The 16,025-nt window shown below is 42.8% G+C and overlaps 1 protein-coding gene and 1 long non-coding RNA gene across 2 annotated transcripts in view; both read left to right on the top strand.

The window, feature by feature from the left end:
- LOC126268397 (failed axon connections) overlaps positions 1–16,025 on the top strand; it is a 147,398-nt gene that overhangs the window by 37,727 nt on the left and 93,646 nt on the right. The gene's annotated exons all lie outside the window — the stretch shown is intronic.
- LOC126268413 (uncharacterized) overlaps positions 1–16,025 on the top strand; it is a 70,098-nt gene that overhangs the window by 10,050 nt on the left and 44,023 nt on the right. Inside the window, exon 2 of the long non-coding RNA XR_007549116.1 lies at positions 5,979–6,008. This is a non-coding gene — a long non-coding RNA (uncharacterized LOC126268413). The remainder of the gene's footprint in view (positions 1–5,978; positions 6,009–16,025) is intronic.

The raw sequence follows: 16,025 nt of genomic DNA, 5'->3' as shown, positions 1-16,025 counted from the left end.
CCCGCATACCTTCCAAGACTAGCACTCTCGGAAGAAAGGAATTGGAGATTTCGTTTAACCACAATCCAGAAAGAAATCGTACCACTTTCCCACCAGTGCTAGTTTCACGAAGTGTGCAAGAGAACTTCTGCGAAATTCGGAAAGTAAGGGAGATACAATAAAAACAAGTGAGGCTGTGAAGGTGAGTCATGAGTTGTGCCTGACTACCTTAGACGGTTAGAGCACAGTACGTGGTAATAACTGGCAAGGTGACAGGAGAGATCAGTCCCACAGGATTAAATTGTGTCCATTCCTATTAATGAGCATGACCTTCCTATAAACATTCGACAAGCAGAATGAGTAATCTTTGCAGATGATACTATTACAATATACCTCATTAGAGAGAGTGCAAGAGAAGATATTGGAAAACATCAAAGAATTAAGTTCCTATAAAATGGATTCCCCTGAATTTTGAGAACGCATTATATTCAGTTGTGTACAACAGATAACTGCACAAATAATTGTTGTAGCACATGAGCAGGTTAGTAAATAAGGTAGAAAGCTACAAATTTTTGTGGCGTACATATTTATGAAAACTTTAACTGGAGTCAGATAACTGAGCCACTCCGTTTCCACCTAATTTCGATCTGCGTATAATGCCTTGTCTTGGAAGCAAGCGAATAAACCTCCAGATGTAATTTACTTCCTTCTTATCAATGTCTTACCAAATAATTTGCTGGACCAATGCATAGCTCAGAGTACCGATTCGACAGAAGCGAGTAGGAAGAACGATTTTCGCCCACTTCCGTCACGTAGGCACCGCTTAAAGGAGCTGGGATTTTTACTGCACTCTCATAACTATTATCTAACGAAATTCGTCTTCATCCAGATCAAGTTGAGAATAGTGATATCCAGATGTTCAACACGAGAGGAAAACTGGCCTTGATTACCCTTATTAAAAAGCTGTCAGTGGCTCAGAAAGGAGTTAAACTCGCAACAATAGGAATTTGTCACATGCCCAGTGACAGTCCGACAGGTAGCAAAACCACGTTTTAAATCTAAACTGTAGTCATTTCTCTGGAACGATTTGTCCCATGGGGAATTTCTATTTAAAAATTCAGAAGCTATCAATGTGTTGTTAAATGAGTAGGAGTAAAAATGTTAACATTTAACACTAATCAGGTATGCATATCTTGCAAAGTGACCCGTTCCGCAGGATTTCGGTAAAAGAATCGTTTCTAATGATACGTGGAAGAGGTAATATGTTGGTTCGGTTATGGAAGATGCAGGCAGAATATTTGCTTCCAATTTATTCTACTGAAAAGTCTTGTCATTGCCAAGGCAAGTTGTTACTACAAAATGCAAATTTTTTAGTCCTTATTTCACGCCAAGAGCTTTCCTAGGGATTTTGAAAGATCAAAGTAGTCGTATACCCAGCGAATAAGCGTATTGAACAGATGCAGGAATCTTGTATCGCCGTTTTAGGCAAGGTCCTACTGGAGATGTTTGCCGTTGCTTTTCTCCGACCTGTTCGCAGTGTCGAGTGTGTATCTCCCATGTGTGTGACTGACGAGTGCTTGTTCACTATATTGTCAGGCCTATGAAGTGAAAGGAGAGGGTAAACAGTGCCGGCACATAGTCTTCTGTCGAATTGCACCAAGGCGACCGCAGAGTTTGTCGGATCAGGCGGACGGATGAGAGTCACAACCCCCATTCAATTAAACATTGCAGAGGTTTGGTCTTTGATCCAATACGCTCGCCCAGACCAGTAATCAGGAATTTCACGTCGGTGAAAATTTCCCACCACCGTAATTCAAATCGGCTTATTTCACTCTGGCATGCTCCGCACAGCGCAAGTCCTTGAAAACCACTGGTACGTCTTTTTCAGGCTAACACTTCTGTGGCACCCAGACATGTCTTTCGCACTGGCGACTAATGTCTTCCCGAAGTTCAGATCTTGATCAGACCCACATTTTCGAATCAGATCTTACAGCGGTAGAAATATTAATTTATAGCCTAAGCAACTAAATCGTAAATTTAAATGTTGACATTTCATGGAATCTGTTTATCAGAATTTTGTCAGGATCACCGCTGATGGGAATCAAAAGTTCGGGGGACATCAGAGTTATATACCCGAAAACGGTTGGATAAACTAGAGCGATTGGCGCTCTATATGAGCATTGGTAGCATATTGACGAAAAAGTTTGTCAAGACACCCGCATATTTACTATTCCGCGCACTCGCAAGTTGTTACAAAAATCTCGATTGGTCTCATCTAAATCTACGTGATTACTCTATTCACAGTAGTGCCTGGAAGGGGGGTTCAATGAACCACCTTCAACCTGACTCTACCTTTCCACTCTCGAACGAACACTTAAATTTTTCTGTGCGAGCCCTGATTTTTCTCATTTTATCGTGACCATTTCTCCCTAGGTAGGTGGGTGCCAATGTTTTCTCAATCGCAGGAGAAAAGTGGTGATTGAAATTTCATGAGAAGATCCCGTCGCAACGAAAAAATCCTTTGTTTTAATAATTGCCACTCCAATTCGCGTATCATGTCTGTGACACTATCTCCCCTATTTCGCGATAATACAAAACGAGCTTGCCCTTCTTTGTACTTTTTCGATGTCATCCGTCAGTCCCACGTGATGCGGATCCCACATGGCACAGCAGTACTCCAGAATAGGGTGGACAAGCGTAGTGTAAGCAGTCTCGTTGGTAGACCTTTTCCACCTTCTAAGTGTTCTGCCAATTGGTATGTCAGAGGTAAATACAGTTACGCAACGTGGCTAAACCGAACGCTGCTGGGAGTAAGGGACGGGCATTGAAGCAGAGTACTCCTGCCGCATGCCTGGCCAACTTCTGTGAAGTTCAACGGGGAAGGCAGCAGAGTGTAGTGCAAGGCAGCTGCGTCGTGTCGTGTCATGTCTTGTCACGTGCGGCACGACGCGGTCCGCTAAGGCTTCGGCACCCTTGATCCTGGCCGCCGCGCCGCGCTGCTGCGTTCCCCGGCTATCTCGTCTCGTCTCCGCTCAGACTCTAAATAAAGCCCTATCTCGGCTTCCTCCGGCAAACAGATTCTGTGGCGGGCCGGCCAGCCCGCCGCACGCTTGCCCTTTGTCTCGTCGCCTTTGCTCGTATCGGCAGAAAATTCCTATCGCCGAGGCTCCTCAAACATTGCCTTGTGGCGACGGAAACAGCTGGCGACGACCGATGTCTCGGAATGTCGTTTCCTGGAACGGCAATACCGGAACACACTGTGGCGAGTCCGGCTTGTAGTTCAGTCCAGTGTGTGCACGGAGAGCTAGACTTGCGCATATGGACAGCACTTCGCGTACTCAGTCTCTAACAAGAAGTTGGCTTCTGCCTTCGTTGGGGAAGGGACTTCCATTTCCGGTACCACCTCTGATATTTTCGGTGGTAGGGGAGTACGGCGTGAGGTCTGCAGTCCTCGAGACAAAACGAGAAGCTGCTGGAATAAAGTAGCGCCATCACCAGGATTCATCAACTGCCTACGACGACTAGAAGAATTTGAGGCATGATCTATCATATGTCCCAAGATGAAAGATCGCTCCACGCACTCTTGTCGGCAGCAGTCAATCGCTTGGGATAGACCTCATCCCTGACTGGTGTTTACTTACAAGCAATTAGACTGCTTCCGTTTGCATCTATCAAAAACGTTCTGTTCGAACAAGCTTGGAAATACATTACCTGAACGCAAAGTGGACTGACACTGTCGGTTAAACTTAGTGTGGCTGTATCATATATTTCAATTTCATGTCGCGTTTCAGCTACTGTTAAACGTGAAATACATTTACATAAAGTACGACGTAAATCTCATTTGTACGGATCATAAATGAAACCAGAAATACTGTGACACATAAAAGATTTTAAAAAGAAACCAACGCTACTAGAGTTAATTTGTCTGCACAGGGGTGCAGAGTGGTTGTGCGTTAAGTTTAAGTGGTCACCTAGCCAATTTGTCAGATTGTACACTTAAATTAATGGACTGTCACTTCTACAAAAATCTGTCCACTGTACTTCATATATACACCTGCATAGGAAAAATGTAGTTTGGAGACTGTTACTGTAAAACAGATCAACAGAGAAAAATCTATTCTATACAGTTTTTAACTCTGCCAGCCGATTCACACAGAATGGTTTAGTGGATGAATCTCTGTCTACATAATTTATATCAGAACATGAACGTAGTTAGAGGCTGCTTATTAATCAATCAGATATGACGGTGGTACGCTTCTCACAAGAAGTTTGTATGAACAGTAGAACTTAAACATGAAACGTCGAACTAAAATGTATTGTGCCTTTCCTCAATTAACCTTATCAGTGAAAAGCCTTTCGATTCAAAGTTTCTGATCAAATCATCTTGGGTACTAACGGCCATCTTAATTCAAAAAGCGAAAATGCTTACCCTTGCAACGCATTGTGTGCTCTGTACATATGATACAATGTAGCTAATAATCATATGGCGTTCGTCTGAGCAGTTATAACCCACCATAGTTACTTCTAAACGAAGCCTCGGCCGCGAACAGCCCGTTTGCATTAAACTCGTCCACTAAAGAGAGGGTTCACACATTATTAAACCATTCGTAGTGTACCCATGTAGGAAATTTAGCTGCCGATAGTGCCTGCACGGAAAGTACTTTGTACGCATATGGGAGAGGTTCTTATGTATCACTGGCAAGCCGGCCGCTGTGGCCAAGCGGTTCTAGGTGCTTCGGTGCGGAACCGCGCGATCGCTACGGTCGCTGGTTCGAATCTTGCCTCGGACATGTATGTGTGTGATGTCCTTAGGTTAGTAAGGTTTAAGTAGTTCTACGTTGTAGGGGGCTGATGACCTTAAACGTAAAGCCCCAAAATGCTCAGCCATGTGAACCACTGTCAAGTCATGAGGTCAACTTGTTGGACCTAGTTGATTTCGCTGACACTCGTTAACAACATAAAGTTTCTTCATTTATGTTCTCATTCTTCTAGGTCTTACCCAATCGCGTGTAACGGTCTAAATAGTCAAATGCTCTAAGATGGCAGATTGCTTGGAACATCTTCCTGTCGGGCATCTGTCGTTACGGAAATCTCAAGATAAAACTTTGAGCTATTATCTGGTAATCAGTATAGCAAATGGTCATCTGGCGGCTCCGCATTGGAGTAATCTACCATAGCACTGTGCCGGAAACAAAGGTCGTGGTCAGTACTTCAGTACTTCAGTCGATGGTAATCGTTTGATGCTAGCAGAGTAATGGGGCTAATCTTATGACATTACCTTCGTTAAAATGGAACAAACACTACTGGGGAACCTAAGAATTGTACATTCTAACTGAATTTAACGAAGAGGATAAATTGAACATGATATGAAATGTTGGAACGTTGTTTCCGTGTGTTTCCCATGATTGATTCTGAAGAGAAGTTGAAAATGAGCTCTAAATTGGAAATTGTCTTTCCAGACAACTTTCGTATAACAGTTTATTCTTATGTGTGAGGAATGTTGTTTGAAAGTTTAGCCATACCTCTTCTTTACACCCTGTGTAATACATTCTAAAATTCTGTGCGTTTTGTTACAAATGCCATGAGATTTGTTGTTTCTAATGAACATCTCTATTTTACGTTTTCGAAGAAGTTACTTACGTGTCTGTGCAATGAGATGTTAGAAATTTCTGCGGCTACACAGATTGTACTTTGTGTTTCATTCTTTGCAAGTTGCGGTGACTACAGGTTTCAGCTTGGTTGTTCACAAAGCTGAGCTGAGAATAGGGCTGTGGCGCTGAAACCAACCGCGAGTATTATTTTGTATACACAAGGCCAAATTATAGTTCGTAACATTGGTCCTGCTTTAAAATGCTATTACTGTAAGCGGCAGTTGAAACTGAACCTTGATGAGTGTCACGAAACAAGGAATGTAAAATGCTGGAATAAAGCTCTAGTGTGTAAATTGATTTCTTCATAATGCTACCTGAATAGTTAAGTACGTTATTCTGTTGTTTCAGGTGAGTCCTGTCTTGCGGCTCTGCTGTAGCGTAAGTACCCTTATTCTGCTAATGCCGACACACAGTTGCTGCACAAGTAGGTAATGGCGCGCAGTCCTTGCTTGGGCAATGGCGCGCACCCCTGAGGAATGCAGCCGCCTGCCCTATAATCAGCTAGGGGGCGGTCCAGCCCACCCCGAGCCCTTCTAATTGACGCCCTGCTCAATTTCCCTGCAGGAGCGCTTCCCTGGTACCGTATAGGGACCACAGACGTTTCTTAACGCTGATCGCAGCGTGTGCAGATATATATTCGTTGTATAAAAATTTATTGGTGGCTAGTCGTCTTTTTCAGATTTCGATTCGTGCGGTTTGTCAACGTGCTGTCCACGCCCCCTTTCCTACACGACTGTCCTTGATTGTGATATTTTCTACCATCAGATTAGAGATCTGTAAGGTACGGAAGGCTGAGACCCCATTTTAGATGCTCACTCATCAAATAAATGCACAAACCCCGAACGAAAGCTTTAATAACCTCATTTAGAAGAGACGCCAGAAGAGTCAATTTCCTCATGATGATTGATCGGTGTTCATTGATAGTAAAACTTGAGACTAGAACCTGTTGTAGATTGCTTCACTGAAAACCTATAGAACAAGACTCACGATGTGCGCATTGTTACCTCTGAAATGTCTGTGAAGGATATAGCCAAAGGGGCACGTTAGGAGGGTCAGACTAAGATCTACGTGGAAACCAAAAACACCAAATGTATGGTTATGGCCATCACTAAGGTACTTATTTTTGGCATAAAGGCTAATAAAATCATTTTTCTGCATTTACTGCAACTTCAGTGAAAAAGTGTCGTGTTCAACAATTGCAGATGAAGTGAAATTTGCTACAGATGCTTTACATAGAACAAAACTTCCTATGGAAAAAGTTTTGAAAGTGCGTAATTGTCAGATTTAAATTTTTGTGAAATAAAGGTAGCTATGTATAATATAAACTTAAGCAAGTTGCGAGAGTTCCAAGATTGATATTAAAAAAAAATGGCGCGCAACCACACATCAGTATTATGGACGTGGACTCATCTTTTCCCAGAAATTAGCCTCTGCTACGAAAAAATTAAATTTTTCGAGAAAAATTTACGTATACGTTTTTGCTAGTTCTGTAGATCGCTTGGTCTTCGGATAGCTTTCTCAAGCCGGTACAAACCACACTTAGATACGAAATGTGAAAATTTGAGTCTGGTGATTGTTTTAGGGGAAAATGAACCTTCCCATCTGAATATCTAGATGGACTTAAACAGTACTGTTCTTGCGGTTAAATTGCCCCTAAAGTACCGTAATGGAACATTTACAAACATGTTAGACTGCCACAATGATTTCATTGGACTGGCTAGCAGTCTTTCAAAATGAAACTATATATTTTCTCATCCACTTGCTACAGGAGGCGTGTTTTCAGCAACATTGTTACATCCTATGAGTATAAAGCTTGTGGTACGATCATGCGTAGTGAAGCATTATACTTTTTAAAATGTTGTCATTGTACCGAGCTTATTATTTGCGTAATGAAAAATTCTTTGTCCGCTCCAGTAACCACTGGTCATTACTTTTCCCGAGGATTAGACTTAACCTTTAACACAGTTGCCCAAAACCAGTCAAAAATTCATTTCTGCATTCGCATTTAGTGCACATCAACAAATGCTGCAGTCAGTGTGTCCAAAGCCTTTTCATTCTTCAGATATGCCTACGAGAGTCGTTTCACACCTAAAAAGCCAATCGTTCGTTACGATATATACGCTTTCTCGAAGTGAAAACCGGTGCTTGCAGTTTTGGAACGTTTCACTTGAATCTGGAAAAGTTTCATTTCAGTTTCCCAGGTAAATGAAAAAGGGCTTCATATTCCAGTTTGCAATAAAACCACTCAAAAGACAAGAATTTTGTGATGTCGTGGGATTGCATTACATCCATGTGAAAGAATGCTATTCGGAAAATTTGTATTCTACTGAAGGCAGATTTTGTCGTGTGTTACTGCGTAAGATGTCCAGCGTTAAGAGAAATAGTTACCGACGCCATCTAATTTTAAGCTTGACATGTCGGAGCAGAAAAACTTCCGGTTCTCTGGAATTTATTACCAAGGTCGTCTCCCGCAGATCCTGAGAACAAGGTGCCGTGAACACATTATTCGAAGTGAGAACGCAGGAGAGGGTCGAAGCTGGTCGCGGCTGGTCAGCTAGCAGGAAGCGCTGCGGCGGCCGGTTCCTCATCTCAACGAGGAAGCGCCGGAAGCTGACTTAACGGCGGAAGCGACGTCACCACCGTGTCATTCATTCCGGCCGCCTCACACGGTACTTCCCCCAAGAGACGGGCTATGACACTGCGAGAGATTACATTCCATTTATGGTCTGGCTAGTTGTATGGTAGACTTCCTAATAAAAGATTTAACAAGAGGTTCGTAGAAAAGTTTTTAAAGGCAAAACTCCATTACGGAACAGTAATTCGGCCGGAATGCACGTGCGTCAGAAACTAATTCTGGGATAAATACAAAAGGAAAATCAGAAAAAGTGAGACTGAGTGGAAGACCTTAGAAAATAGAACAGTAAAAACATTCCAGACGCAACGCAAGTATACAAATACGCGGAACAATTGGATGAAATTAGAAAAATACTAACGGTCTATGGGGGCGCATGCACACATGTAAGTTCCAAAAGCACAGGGAAGAAAATGGACAGCAGAAGACAAAAAAGTGGATAAAGTATTGACATTAGTACTAGCAGCGGCAATAAACACTACACTGAAAGACTATCATTAGTTCCACTAGTATGGAATCAAGTTTAGGGATACTCATGCACTCTCGGTGCCAGAGAACTCAATTTTCAGTTTTTCTTAATGTTGAGACCTTCACCCCATTTAACAACTAAGGAACGACGTATAACGATTAGCTGCGAAAATGGTCAAAGCTAAATAGTAACATTCTGTAATGCCTTTACATCAAGCGCAAATTTGCTTAGCACAAGCATCGACGTTCTTAAATCTGTCGAAAATTTTTCGCACTATTTCTAACTTCCCTGGGGCTCGTTGGCTCAGAGCGTGTAACGACATAAAACTAAAGGTTCAGGGTTCAGGCTCCGCTCGATCCCGCCATGTTTATCAATAACTTCTCTCAACATTTCCAAATGATCTTCAGTGCTTCTCACCTCGATTAAATATTTAGGTGTAACGTGGAAAAGAGACGAAGTGGACTGCGCACATAATGTTGGTTGTAGGGAAGGTGAATGATCGACTTCGGTTTATTGAAAGAATTCTAGAAAAGTGCTGATTATCTATAGGACGCCCCATACAGGACACTAATACGACCCATTTTCTAGTATTGGTCGAGAGGTTGGGATAGCTCAAAGCTCAGATTAAAGGGCGACGTCGAACGGATTCAGAGACGTGCTGCTAGATAAGTTACCGGTAGGTTTGATCAGGACAACGTAGCTGATATGCTCGGAAAAATAAATGCTAATCCTAGCAGAGAAGACGACTTGCTGTTCGCGAAACACTGAGACTGTTGGCAAGCTGAAACTCTACCCGAGGCCGGTATTCAAACCTCTTACCTTCTGCGGGCTAGTGCTCTAGACTGAGCTATAAAGCATGACTCACGATACAGCCTCACAGCCTTATTTCTACCTTTTTAAACTTCACAAATTATTTTGCATACGTTTCTCAGGACTAGGACTCGAGGAACGAAGGTTATTGCGGAGTGGCGGTTCACCCACAGCCTGGAGGATTATTGTCGGAACGAATTTTCACTCTGCAGCGGAGTGTACGCATATTCGAATCTTTCCTGGACGGTAGAGCACTTGCCTGCAAGGAAGTTTCAAACCAAGAGTGTCGCAATTCTAGACTAATAAGGAAATTTGGAGAACTGGCGTTTGCGACTTACTGGAGAATAAACTGCCACCAATTTTTCTAGCGGAACAACAAAGGGAATGACTAGCAGTGGTACGGTAGCTTGCGAAATACAGATGTAGATACACAGCGTTTCGGAAACCACTTCCACAGGATGTCAGTTCATAGAATGAAAATTGGGGCAACTCTCAATAGAAACAATCCTAGTAAGTAAAAGCGGTGCTGAATCAGTTTTGAGCTGATGGGAGCGGTTTTGTTTCAGGAGGAAACGCTGTGACACATGTCTGCCATAGTTTCAAATGTGCATAGTGAGAACCATCAGTCTCAACCATAGATGGGATGGAAGCGTTGCATTCCAGTATGCTACACAGGGATTATCTGCAACGAGGGCAAACATTGATGGAAGTGGTGGTGTTTGCCGACGGATTAGGAGGGGCGTGCCGGGTAGGAGAGCCAACAGATACGAAGCGTTGCCCGAGATTACCTGAGGAAGGTCCGTGGGCCTGCAGGGAGGCGCATCGGCTGGATTCCGGACCAGTTACAGCCGATAACGCCCCCCCCCCCCCCCCTCCCCTCCACGCTACCTGCATTCCTGTGGCAGGAAACGGGTTCCATTCAAAAGCTTCTAGGGTGGGCTAAGCAGTGACTTTCCTGAGTATGATTGCTACCTTTGCGTAACTGCGATTTTTAGTTGCTGTTTGTTAAAGTTCAAAATCGCACTTGTTTCCTCGGAATGTTGAAATATTTCCGTCATTCATCACCTAAGATGTTACGCTGTTATTAGTCGCAAGTAGCAACTAACGGACACTGTAAAGTATATCTGCTAACTCGGATTTGTCAAGTGAACGTGTTAATGCCCTGATATGTCCCCGTCTGTAACGCGTGAAATTCAGATTTGAAAGGGACAAGTTGTTAAGCGATTTGAAAGGGATGATAAGTATAAAATACATGGAGAGTGAATTATAAATTAAACTCTCCTGTTAAAACTGATCGCTGCAAATTTCCGCCATGTAGTTTTTTTACAGACTTGGTAATATTTTTGGTTGAAGATTAGCAAGTGAAGAGAGTGGGAAGTACAGATCTACCAGTAAAAGTGGACTTCTGGAATAGTTAAACATAAAGTTCACCTGTGTCTTGCAGTACTGAAAAACCTATCTCGTGAATACACTACCAGTACTGTTACTTTATCGAAAAGCTCCCTTCAATTTTTCGTAGTTTCTGTAAGAAGTGTTAATACGCACGAAAATAAGCGTCGAAATATGGATCACCTAATTGGTTTTCTGAACTTACGTCACAGTTTTTACAAGTGCGTAAACTTTGTTCAAACATAGGGCGAACGTAAACATTTGGATATCCTGTATGTCCATCTGTTATCACATCTTTCGACATTCGGATATTACTTCGCTCACCAACACTCTAATAGAATTATCACCTTTCAACCTTGTCTAGATCTAAGACTACGCTACACAACAAAGATTTCAGTGGAAGAGTGGGCACATCCAAGATCACTCTTCAGCCAAACATATGCTGCTGCTGCAAAGTAAAACATAAATGTAAAATTTTTATCTTAACGAATTAGCTTCTTGGATAATTTCTTCGATCACAGGCATAAATTTCGTAGAATGAAGTATGGACGTTGACGATGAGATGGCATATAGCATTGAATGTTAAGTTACTTTTTATTGCTACTTGTAAGTTTGTTGTGACAGACATTTTGCCAGATACTGTAAAGCTACTGTAAAAACAGCGGCTTATCAATCACTGTGGCCGGCATGACAGGTGGGTTTTTGCCTACCCCTAAAAGTTTCAATAAAAACATGCTTTGGGGAAAGTGTCAGGTCAAAAGCCGTGCCTTGCGGGTGAACAAAATATATGAACTGTCTGTACTATGCGTATGATGCAATAGTTTTAGCACAAAATTGAAAAAGCTCGTACAGTTGTCGACCGCGAGAAATTAAAAGGTTTGAAAGAGAATATTTTCTTAATTTAACACGTATGCAAGATCCAACTGCCAGTACTCCCATACAAAACTAAACGTAGAACTAAGCTACATACAATTACAGGAAGCAGTAGCAGTCTCAAAATTGTTGCACATGAGCTAGCTCGGAAGGCTGGCTCTGAAATAGGTTTATAATCTGCGAATTACACAGTAAATATGGAAACGTTTTTACCAATAGAATAAACCTCCAGCTTCTTAGTCACACATCAATAAAACTTGATCTGTATGTTATTTACGATGTAATCGGTGGCAGTTGAATGAAAAGCCTGTTGAGCATTGTTAAATACTGGCTGTTTGCTCTCGTTGAATCAAGGCCAGAAGTGATGGTATATCGTGGGGTAATTAACTTTAGGAGAGAGAGAGAGAGAGAGAGAGAGAGAGAGAGAGAGAGAGAGAGAGAGAGAGGACGCAATGGCACGCAAGCGCCCACGAGGTCACGAGCCGAACGTAAACGTTAACACCGCTATATTTACACACACTGACTTAGCCGTAGCCGCCAGCGACTGCCTGACCGTGTCACGGTCCTGTTGTGGTTTGTTTACGGCAGTGATATTAGACTGGATGTTTACACATGAACAATGTACTGAGTGGCACACAATTCCCGTAGATTCGATGGGCAGTACGCGTTTGTACACATACAAATCAGGCACTCTCATTAAAGCCGTGTTCATATGCACCTACAAGCATCACGGTGCCGTTCTAAAATTGTCGTACCTCCATATACGCGATTATTCCAGACAAACTGCTTAGACGCCACTACCATTGCTGACTTACGCGGTGGTGGGTCACTTACTCTGGTATCGGTTCTATACCTACAGCGCTCAAACGCGGCCAGCCTGCATTTTCAGGAGGGTGTCTAATACTCCGTGTGATGAGATTACGTGGAACTACTGGAAATCAGATACGGCTTTTGTGACTTCGTAGCTAGTAGCCGCGAGAAAAGGGTAAGTGGAACTTCACGATGATTGAGGTGCACCTAGTCAGGATGAAATGAACCGATCATGAGTTTGAAACAGTGACTACTATATAAAACTCTGCATCACTATGGAAAACACGCTGAGTTATGACTCGCAGTTCTGAATGCGGTTGGGTGTAGGCGAAAATGTCGAAGTGTCTTGGCCAATGACGTAAACATATGCTATGCAGACCATATACCAGATGACTGCTGTACATGTCGCGGGTCGGCATTTCTACCCGTGAAGGTTCGTATAGGTGGTTAACGGAGATAAGTCAGGTAAGTTACATACGTAATTACGACGACGTATCTTAAGTGGACCTCCACTCACATTGCTAAATGTGAAATAATAAAATGGTCGCAGAACCATCCAGGCAATGCATCCGAAACTTGATTTGTAGTTGGAACAGACTTCTGTGCACTTACTTTCCACTCATCGGTACTAGCTGTAAAAAGTCGTAGTTCAGAGTATGCCCCAAAATGAGTTTTGATAAAAATTTACATTGAATCTGAGTTCATGGTTTCTTGGATTTAAAAGTAGCGTTAGTTTCCACTACTGACTTTGCAGCGACACGCCAATCGCAGATTTGGCGGGGCGGGGTGGTACGTTTTATTTACCACCATTAAAACTACTTTACAGCCACAATGGTTAGACAACAAAGAAATTGAGTGTGGAACCGAAAAATTCGGCGAGTAATAGAGAACTACGGAGTCATTGGATAGATTCCTAACCTTTAACTGACGTGACTTGAGTGTAACGTATGTTGAGGTGGGTGTCTTTGAGACCCTATATGTTTAAGCAGTGTTTCAAGGCGCAATTAAATTGAAATTGTTACATGAAGTACTCATTGTTGCACGAATAAAACCTGCTATATTTTACTTTTCATCAAACAAAATCATATATGCTTTGGTGTGGTTTTTTGAGTAGTGCACACAGAGCGCTGAATTTTGCGTTCTGAAAAATGGTATCTCTATAGCACGTAAATTTTCGCATAAAACTTCCAGCGTTTACACTTGCACACTAAAATTGCCCTCGGTAAGTACAAAAAGTTTGGAAAATTAATGTTCATCGCTGTGGCCTTCATTTTTGTTTCCACCACCGAGAACCTTTTTAACCAGCACTGCAGAAACAGTTCCCCATTACAGCTGTCCTGAAGTTCTTCCCCTGGATAGTCTTGTTTACGAGCAGAAATGTGACCACTGGCTGTAGTAAGTCTTTCTCTTTTTTATTGATTTATCACTGAAATCTTCCGCCATCCACCGACGACTAGATTTCATCAAATCTTGGATCGTTAAGCTGACTCGTTCTTGTGAACATAGTTTGTTCTATACTACAGAAAATAGGTACGGAATTCACGAGGTGCGACATAAGAAATCCCAACACATGTCAGTGTCAACAAGAAACAAAAAAGGCAATAATGTAACACAGCAAAACACGTTAGGCTGAAGATTTGAGGAAGAAGGGGAACAAAGTAGCAATCCGCCAGAACCGACTAAAGAGACGGTTCGAAAATTCTCGCACGTTCTGAAGTTAGCAGTTCGTAAACTGGTACCAAGTCACCAACAGCCTGTTTTCCAAAGTGAAAATACGGCGATCCCCATGTGAGACTTGGGCAGCATTGAGGCAGAACATACTACGCGTACGACGTGCACTAGTTTGTTTCATTAGATAAGAGACATAAGGATTGTAACACAATGCTGCACAAAAACTTTTTCCAACATGTAGATTTGATTAGTCTTCTAAATCAAGACTGTTCCCACGCTCTTCTGTAAATATTTTAGGCTTACCGAAGTGCAAATTAAGTCTTAACTCCGGATCTGTAAACAGACGCGTGGGAGTGAAATTTATGGGGTCAGAGTACACACATTCTGAACTATTACATGGATTTGCATGACTATGCAATTAAATCAGTTATGTTACCAATTTTTTGTGATCGAAAAAGTTCGCGATTTTAGTTTAGTTACAAAACACTTAGGAAACGAAACGAGCCTTTGGTATGAGAACCTTCAGCTGTTAATCGTCGTACGCACAGTAGCCAGTTGTCAAACCGTCGAACTGAAATCGCTACCCAATAATCTGGAAGAATTTGAGTGAACACATGTGTACGGTGTTGGCGGTGTAAATGCGACGCGGGCGCGGCGGAGAGGGTTGGTGTGCCTGCCCTGGCCGGGTCGGGGAGCGCCAGATGCGCCGGCAGCTGCCTTTGTGGTGGGAGGGCGCGCGGCCCCCGTTGCCACATCTCGCTGCCGCACGGCACACACATCGGGCCCCGATCACGCGTCCGCCCGTACACAGCAGCACTATCTCTCGGCCGCATCAGTTCGTCCCGCGGATTCTCTCTGCCGAGATTTGACCATGATAGCAGAACCGGGACATAGGTTGGAAAGAACTTCTCCACTTTCCAGTGGCCATCAAAATGCACTGAAAAATTATCAGATTGAACTAACTCAAAAGGTATTGTCATTTGGCTGAAAATCGCATGCAGACGGTGACTGTAAACATACAGATTATTGTTCAGTCCGAAGACTGGTTTGATGCAGTTCTTCATGCCACTCATCCTGTGCAAGCATCGTCTCCCAATAACTACTGCAGCCTGCATCGTTCCGAATCTGCTTAGTTGGCGATCCCTTAACATCTCAGATTGTGTTGTACCAATCGGCTCCCCTTTTGGTCAGGCTGTGCCACTTTTTTCTCCCCAAGTCTATTCAGTGTCTTCCCATTAAATACGTGATCTGCCGATGTAATCTTCAGCAATCTTCTGTAGCATCACGTTTCAAAAGCTTATGTTCCCTTCTTGTCTCTCTGGTACATGACTACACTCCATACCAGTAGTGTCAGAATCTGACACTTAAATCTGTATTAGATAGTAAATCTCTTCACAAACGATTTGGGTCACTGCCAGTCAAAATTTTATATCCTCTCTACTTCGGCCCAAATAGCAAAACTCATCTACTTTCTCATCTCCTAATTCCCTCGTCAGCACCTGATTTAATTAGACTACATGCCATTGTCCTTGTTATGCGTTTGTTGATGTCCATCTTATATCCTCTTTTCAAGGCACTGCCTATTCCATTCAACTGCTAGTTCCAAGTCCTTTGCAGTCTGACAATTAAAATGTCATTAGCAAACAGTTTTTATTGAAACTTACTGGCAGATTAAAACTGTGTGCGCGACCGAGACTCGAACTCGGGACCTTTGCCTTTCCCGGGCAAGTGCTCTACCATC

The sequence above is a fragment of the Schistocerca gregaria genome, chromosome 1 (genome assembly GCF_023897955.1).
Source record: "Schistocerca gregaria isolate iqSchGreg1 chromosome 1, iqSchGreg1.2, whole genome shotgun sequence".
Classification (NCBI taxonomy): Eukaryota; Metazoa; Arthropoda; class Insecta; order Orthoptera; family Acrididae; genus Schistocerca; species Schistocerca gregaria.
Note: the sequence above shows the minus strand (reverse complement) of the source record. Positions and strands in the feature narration are given on the sequence as shown.